Source organism: Lactuca serriola, chromosome 6 (assembly GCF_051521515.1).
Source record: "Lactuca serriola cultivar US96UC23 chromosome 6, Lser_US96UC23_V15, whole genome shotgun sequence".
Taxonomy (NCBI): domain Eukaryota; kingdom Viridiplantae; phylum Streptophyta; class Magnoliopsida; order Asterales; family Asteraceae; genus Lactuca; species Lactuca serriola.
In genome coordinates, this window is record NC_136413.1 from 187,248,344 (window position 1) to 187,257,727 (window position 9,384).

Genomic DNA, 9,384 nt, shown 5'->3' on the forward strand with positions numbered 1-9,384 from the left:
TTTGACCAACTTCAAGGGGAGAACTTCTTTTCGAAAATTGACTTGAGATTCGGATATCACCAACTACGAGTGCTAAGGGAGGATGTTCCAAAGACAGCCTTCCGAACTCGTTATGGGCACTACGAATTCGTAGTGATGCCGTTCGGATTAGCAAACGCGCCCGCTGTATTCATGGACTTAATGAATAGGGTGTGTTGTCCTTACTTGGATCAGTTGGTCATCGTCTTCATCGATGACATACTTATCTACTCTTGTAGTAAGGAGGAGCATAGTCAACATCTGCGTCAAGTGCTAGAAACATTATGTTCGGAGAAGCTCTACGCGAAATTCTCAAAATGCGAATTTTGGATTCGATGAGTCCAATTCTTAGGGTACGTGGTTAGCAAGGAGGGAATACACGTAGACCCTTCCAAAATCAAGGCCATTGAGAACTGGTCAGCACCAAATACGCATACAAAAATTCATAAATTTCTAGGCCTCGCTGGCTATTATCGTAGGTTCATTCAGAACTTCTCCCGCATTGTGAAACCTCTTACAACACTGACCCAGAAGGGCGTGGCCTTTACTAGGAAGAGAAGCAGAAAAGAGCGTTTCAAACACTCAAACAAGCCTTGTGCACCGCACCAATAATATCCCTCCCCGAAGGAATAGAAGACTTCTTTGTCTATTACGATGCGTCAAATCAAGGGCTCGGATGTGTTCTGATGCAGCGAGGTAAGGTCATCGTCTATGCCTCGAGACAGCTGAAGACACATGAGGTCAAATACACGACCCACGATCTTGAACTGGGAGCAGTTGTGTTTGCTCTGAAGATCTGGAGACATTACCTGTACGGTACGAAAAGCACTATCTTTACAGACCACAAAAGTCTGCAACACATATTCGACCAGAAGGAGCTCAACATAAGACAACGACGGTGGGTCGAGCTACTCAGAGATTACGAATGCGAAATTCGTTATCATCTGGGTAAAGCCAATGTAGTAGCTGACGCCCTCAGATGGAAATAATATTCTGGTCGTAGGGTCAAATCATTGACTATGACTATCTATTCACACTTGTCCACACATATTAAGGCGGCTCAGCTCGATGCTTTGAAGCCTGAAAACGTGGCGGGTGAATCCCTGAGAGGGATGGATAAGAACTTGGAGGTTAAGGGTGGCGGAGCTTATTATTTCATGGACCGGATCTGGACCCTGAAACTCGGTTGTTTCAAAGACTTGGTCATGAACAAGGAGCACAACACTCATTATTTCGTGCACCCGGGTTCAGATAAGATGTATCTAGATCTTAAAAAGTTAAACTGGTGGCATAACATGAAAGCAGAGATTGCTACCTTCATGAATAAATGCCTTACTTGCGCAAAGATCAAGGTCGAATACCCGAAACCCTCTGGTCTACTATAATAGCCTGAGATACCGGAATGGAAGTGGGAGCGGATCACTATGGATTTCATAACCAAGTTACCCAAGACAACGGGTGGACTTGATACCATATGGGTCGTCGTCGACAGATTGACCAAGTCTGCACACTTGCTGCCTATCAAGGAAACAGACAAGATGGAGAAACTTACAAGAACTTACATTAGGGAGATTGTACGACTGCACGGTGTTCCCTTATCCATTATCATGGATAGAGATAGTATATTCACTTCGAGGTTCTGGCAGTCATTACAAAGTTCCTTAGGAACTAGGCTGGACATAAGTATAGCCTACCATCCACAAACCGACAGGCAAAGTGAGAGAACTATCCAAACCATGGAAGATATTTTGCGAGCCTGTGTGATCGACTTTGGGAAAGCATGGGATACTCATTTACCCCTTGTCGAATTTTCCTAGAACAACAGTTATCACACGAGCATAAAGGCTGCTCCATTCGAGGCCCTCTATGGCCGAAAGTGCAGATCCCCTCTGTGCTGGGCTGAGGTGGGTGATATCCAGTTAGCTAAAGGACGAGTTCCTGATAACACTCTCACAGGTCCGGAGATTATATGGGAAACGATGAAGAAGATCGTTCAGATCCGTGAATGATTGAAAGCCTCTAGAGACCGACAAAAATGCTACGCTGATAAATGTAGGAAACCGTTGGAATTCCAGGTGGGTGACCATGTTCTATTGATGGTCTAACCCTAGAAGGGCTTGATACGCTTCAGAAAGCGTGGAAAGCTAAATCCAAGGTACATAGGTCCTTTCGAGATTCTCGCAAGAATCGGACCTGTAGCTTACAAACTTAACTTACCGCGCGAACTCAGTAACGTACATTCTACCTTCCACGTATCGAACTTGAAAAAGTGTCTGTCCGACGAGACTCTTGTAATCCCACTCGACGAGATCGAGATCAATGAGAGCCTTAACTTCATGGAAGAACCAGTAGAGATCATGGACCAAGAGGTCAAGGAAACGAAACAAAGTCGTATCCCGATAGTGAAGGTTCGCTGGAACGCCAAGAGAGGACCTGAATTCACTTGGGAGCATGAGGATCAGATGAAACTGAAATATCCTCGTCTTTTTACTTAGTTATTTGTAACTACTTATTTGATTAAACTCTAATTTCGGGACGAAATTCCTTCTAAGGAGGGGATGATGTCATAACCCGAAATTTCTATTATGTACAACATATCAAGTCAATAGAAGTCAGAATAGTTACTGTTAATTTTCAAACTTTTTAGAATAAGTTTGAGTATTTTAGGATTAACACTTTAGGAGATATCAGGAGAGAGGATGCACTAGGGTTTATTGTACAACAATAAAGTCCCGACACATCAAAATATTGGAGTTTACATCCTAAACAATGGTGTTTACGGCCGTAAACCCCAAGGAAGGGGGTATATAAGTGACACTTAGTCGTTTATACCATTTTCCACCTTTTCAAGAACAAATCTCAAACTCTCTTAAGTATCATCCAAGTTTTCTTCAAGATCTTCAATCTAGTAAGTGTTTCTAGCCCTTTCAAGTTACTATATTACCTAATCTAGTGATTTAACACACATTCATCTGTGAAATTGTTCAAAAAGGTTGATTCTTCAAGTTTCACCCAAAACACCAAGAACACACACTAGTGTTCTTGGACTTTTAGCTCATTTCAAGCTTCTATATTGTAAGTACTTCTACCCTAGAGTATCAAAGAGCTTATTATACTTCTTTACATATAGAAAACACAAGGAAACACCAAGATCAAAGGTGTTTACGGTCCAAGAACACCTTAGACCGTAAACCCTTCTGTAGGGGCCAAAGTGACCCTAGTCCCTTCCTATGCCTTGGTAACTATCATGGATCCCTTCATTGATATGTTAAGGACTTGAAAACACCAAAACACCATATTCCATAGGGGTTTACGACCATAAACCCATAGGGAAATGGTCTTAGGGCCGTAAACTCCTCAAAGGAGGTAAATGGTGCCCTAACTTCTTCCTTAGGCTTATACATCAAGTAGAAATGCTTCTAGGGACTTATAAACCTTCAAAACAACAAATGGTAAAACGAGTATGAGCTTACGGCCGTAAAATCATGGGTTTACGACCGTAAACTCAATGAGTTGAGGTCACAAAAACGTAAACTCAAGAAAGGGGTTCTTTTGAACCCTAAACCCAATAGCTTTGTCCTACAACACTTAGATGCAATCCTTGGGACTTATAACACATATATAAGGTGTTTAACTTGTCTTAGGATGTATTAAATTTGTTAATTAGTTGTTTAAAGACTAATTGGACACATTTATGTCTATTTATATGTTAACTAGGATCATTGTGTGTGTACAAGTCTTCACTTGACACGTAGCAATCCTATATCTTCAGTTCATCCATAACACTCACTACAGGTGAGTTCATACCCATTAATTAAACTTTTAAATGTTTTTAAATGCTTTAATGGGGGGGGGGGTACAAGTTGAACAATTCTAGTTATTATATCAATCACATGTGATTAATAACTACCAAACTAGTGGATTTTTACCCTTCAAACTGTGTTACCAAACTGCTTTACTTCAAATTGTTTTACTTCAAACTATTTTACAAACTCTTTTACTTGTGAAATACTTTTACTTAAACTCTTTCATACTTATATATTGTCAAATTCATGCTTATATATGTATAGTTATATAAGTAATGTTTAAAAGACTTAGCAAGGCCAGCTCGCTTTAATTCCTTTTCCTTGTTTGGATGTGGCTTTATGGCATTAGTTATCCGTCCGAAGGTCGTTTAAATATTAGTTGTATATCATGTATACATAGATAGTCATAAAACTTCCTTCAATCAGTTCCATACCTTTGGGTAGCAAGGGTATACAAACATGATCATACATTACCAGTAAGCTACCATAAGGGTAGTTTAGGAGGATACTAAAACTATTACTAGAACAATGAAACATACAATGAGTCAGTTCATTCATGAGTCAATACTTGCTAGATAGAGAGAGAGCACACAATATAGCTAGTACACACAGTACATTACTATACATGCTAGATAGAGAGAGAAAACACATTACAGCTAGCACACACAAAACATTACAGTACATACAGGCTAGACAGAGAAAGAACACACAATACAGCTAGCACATTCATTACATATACATTCATGCAGTTATGTGAACCATTAAATGGGGCATGACACTACCTTCCATGACCTTTTGTATCCAGAATCTCCTTAATTGGGGAGCGTATGAGTTTGCATATAGATCTATACTGGATTAACTATCCTACACCTTGCTGCTCGCTACAGTGGGACTTGGAAGTCTACGGGTGCCAAATGTCATTTCTGACGACGTCTTACATCGTCGTTTTACTAGAGTCGGTAGCAGGATACAGGTCGATCACGTGTTACTTTAAATTACAATTGGTTTAAGGTAGTTAGTATAGCAGTAGTTACTTATTACAATACTATAGTACTATGATATTTTCCCATTACATTCACTTCGTGAATATTCACACGATGCACAGTAATGTAAAAACTATATTTTTGGTTAATGATAGTCGGACTTGGGAAAATACACACTCTTACAAGAGACACACACACAGATACTAGATGCCTTGGTAGAAGGCTACAATTAGTGGGAAACATAGGGGGTTTCTAGGAGAGTTCAAACATCTTACAAAACATCTTACAAATACTTTCATACAAATATAGACACTAATACTTATGATCTTACCATCTTTAAAGCTGATACACGCTTTCAAAATAACTTGTATTCTCAGGTCACCAGTAGACAGGTACAGGTGCCATGTTTTGAGAAGATGGAGTTCGTTCAAGACCCGTCTTTTATTTTGATATGTATTTTTGGTGTCTATATAACTTGACAGAACACACTTGTATTAAATTATATTATTAATGCAATGGATGATGTTGTTGCTTGTTTACTACTATTCATTGTTGTGATACTGTACATGACGTCCTATGCCCCAGAACGTTTCCTACGTTCATGGTTTTGGGGTGTGACATCATGCGTGCCTGCTCAGACGACACGTGCTCAGGGCAAAACAACGCCCTCTCGTGAAACATCCGTGTAATCACAGTTGCGGACTCCATCCCCTGCTTGAGGGACAAGAACTCCTGTGCCAACCATTCCCGCTCCAACGGGGGAAAATACTCATCTCTGAACATGGTGGTGAACCTCTCCCAGGTCACCTCCGAAGTCTCTTGCAAGTGTGAAGTCCGCCGCCATGAACTTCCACCAGTCCTTCGCCCCCAAGCGAAACTGGTTCAGTGCAAACCGAACCCTCAAATGCTCCGAACACGAACAGGTGTAGAAGCATCCCTCGATATCAGAAATCCATCTCATCGCAACAATTGGATCCTACGTCCCATCAAACTTCGGTGGCTTCGTGTTGCCGAACACCCGGAATAGCATCGAGTCACCCCCCTTTGAGGTCTAGCAGCAGCCACAACTGTAGTAGCTGCAGCAGCCGCAACCTCAGTAACCGTTGCGTATCTCTCGTTGAATGTCTCAATCAAAGTGGTCTTGATAGACCCAAACATCCCCAGTATCTCTGTATGGATAGACGCAACCCCTTCGTCGTGGATCATCTGACGAAGCTCCTCGTCACTCACGCCACTGGTCTCTGGTCTGTGGCGTGTCCCAACCATGATGTCTCCAAAATACAACATCAAATATCAGAGACTCACTCGAGTGTACTCACACTCGATAACTCAGCCCTACTTGTTCCTTAGTACCCTAAGGATTCTTACTTGGACTACGCACTAATTCGGTGTTTTCAGTTGTACGGGCCCAATACTACGTTCCATACCCCATCAGCATTCATTCCAAGTCCTCCTCCTAGGATCCCAGATCACAAGTACTCTACATCTCGCTAAGCATAGGCTACCCTTCGATAGACTTCTCATAAGCTCCTCACTGCTACCTACTCACTCTCGAAGCATCTCATAGCAATTAGTAATCTCCTAGGCTAAGGCAACACAAATCAGGCCACTCTAGTTCTAATATGAATACCTAGTCTACTCTAGCATGCATAATATATCATATCGTATCTCATAACACATAATGTAAGGGTATTTTGGGAAATCACCGTTCGGGCGCTGGCTGATCGTACACACTGCTCCGTTCGGGTGCATCTGAATCCCTCAAACCAAGGCTATGATACCAACTTGTAACGAAATAAATTTTCAAACAATTTTTCATTTTTAAAACATAATTCATTCATAACAAAATCCATTGTGTTGAATCATTAAAAGTGACCATCTTGAACTTCTCCCTACCACAGTCAGCACCGCAGCCGCAGCAAAGATTTTTTACTTCAGTCATCCGCAACCGAAGTCCAAGGATCAGCAGTCTTGATTTTGTACTCAGCCTATATTGTCTTATCTCTTTTATCTCTATTGTACGGTAGACCTTGCATGGCTACTCATAGAAAACTTTTTTGTTGTAACTCTTGCGTCTCTATAAATAGAGACCATGCTCTTTGTATCAGATACGCATCCTCACTTTCTAATACATTTTCTCTGGATTTATCCTTTCTATCTCTTTCTTACTCAACCATACTACTTACTGTTACATAACAGATTGCAATCACTCTTCGGAGCAAGTCTTTTTGACTTAATCACTAAGTTTGATCTCACTCACTAACATTGGTTTGAATGCATTCTATGTTATGAATCAACTTATGTGTATACTTGATATAACAATTGTTGTCATTTAATTTTCTTTACTTTCCGCATCTAACTATCTAACATTCTAACAATCTAACATAATATTATTATTGAGCTTATAGATCCTCTGAGATTAACTATTCCGCTAAATACTTTTTCTAACTTTTGTTCAAGTGTGTCTCAAAGTTTTTCTCTCAACAGTTGGTATCAGAGCCATAGTGGTTGCTTTTTGAAAATCGGAACTTTGATTTTTCGAAGAGCCCTCTATACCACTGAAGCTCATTTCTAAAAACAAAAAAAAACTTCAAAATGGCACAATCGTTATCACTGAATGTTTCCAATAGTGTTGGTGGTTCTAATCGAGCCCCAATAATGGTTGCAAATGAGTATCATCACTGGTCTCAGATAATGGAAATATATCTTAGACGACTTGGTAGAGATGTCTGGAGATCCATAGAAGAATGACCCCATGTTCCAGTCCTTATACCAGTCCAAATCGATGGAGCCACAGAAAGGCTAGGAGGAGGTCTACCAGCTTTGAATCATCCCACCAAAGATGATCTAGACAAAATGGAAAATGATGTTATTGCCTTTTATGAAATATCTTGTGGAGTTGCTCCGGACAACTTCGACATCATCATAAATTGCAAATCAGCAAAGGAGATTTGGGATGTTCTCAAAAACTTGTACGAAGGGTCTGAGCAGGCTCAAGACAAGAAGCTCACTACAACACTCAATGAATTCAATAACTTCAAAGCCCACTCCGGTGAAAGTTTGGAAGACTCAATTAAGAGATTCAACTTGATCGTCACAAAACTGTCCAATGCGGGTACCATCCGCAGCAATCATGAAACAAATCTACAGTTCCTTAATGGCTTAGGAAGACACTGGACAACAGCCAAAATGATTGTACAAGGTGACAGGAAGATTCAATCATTATCTCTCTATAAGCTTTATGGAGAGTTGCAAGCTCAAGAGTCCACTATACTCAAGGACTGCTCAGACTTCGGAGGTCCACTTGCATTAGTAGCATAATCACCTCACACTCAAACCTATCCCACTTTGTATGACTCACCACCGCAGTCATATGAAGCTGACTCAGAATATGACGATGAAGAAGAGTTTCAGAATGCCATTTCTCTTATCAGTCAGAAATTCAATCGCTTACCACCTTCATTTCGCAAAAACCAACAATGCAATCGACCACCTTTCAACCGCAACTTTCAAAACAATCACTTCCGTTCCACCAAGAATCCTCTCCCTCCGCCGCAGCTTCAGCAAACCCAGTCCAAAGAAGTACCACCGCAGTCCCAATCAACTAACTTTGGTACCTCTTTAGAAGACAAGAGTGACATTATTATATGTCACAAGTGCAACAAGGAAAACCATTTTGCCAAAGATTGCAAGGCAAACGTAGTGAAAGATAGAGCCTTCTATCTCAGAATGGCTCAAGAACTGGAAGATAAAGAAAAGGGAAAGGCCTACGTCGCTCAAGTGAAAAGAAATCATCAAGTGTTGTCATCAGGAGATGAAGATGAAGATAATCTCAGTAAAGGAAAGGGTAAGATCTGTATGGTAGCAACTGCTGCTGAAGACGACTCAACCAATCTAAAGAAAAATCATTGCTATATGGAAAAAGATGGAACTGTCAGTATTGTGGAACAGGTAAAACTTATGATTCAAACTTTAAATTACAACATGCATGATTGTCAACCTTTCATAGACACACTCAATGACACTTGTGATGCCGTCCTTACAGACTACAATAAAGCCCTAGATGAGAAGAACATCGCTTCGCAAGAGATGTTCCATGTTAGAGGACGTTTGGACAATAAGAGACTCAAAATGACAATGTTAGAGAAGGACTTAATGCTAGAAAAAGATGCTAGGATGTTAAGTGAAACACAATTAGAAATAGCCTTGAATCAGAGAGATCTAGCATAGAATAAAATTATATGCTTAAATCTTTTAATTGAAAAGCTGTTTAATCCAACTGAGGCCATTGAGAATCTTGTTAATAATGGGAATGTTGATAACACTTTTAATTGGGGTTGGTCCAATGGTTACCCAACCGTAACGGACTCCTCACCTCGGTTCACACCGGAACGTCCCTATGTCCCACCAGACCGCAACTTCTTATTTCCGATCAGTAACAAAACATTTCCTGAGGACATCCAAGCCCACTTTGGTAAACTTCATGATCTGAGTAATAATTGTGTTATAGAAGAAATTCTCCTTGAATTTCCTTCTCATGTCAATAACACAGATTCTCAGACATTATCTGTAGCCGA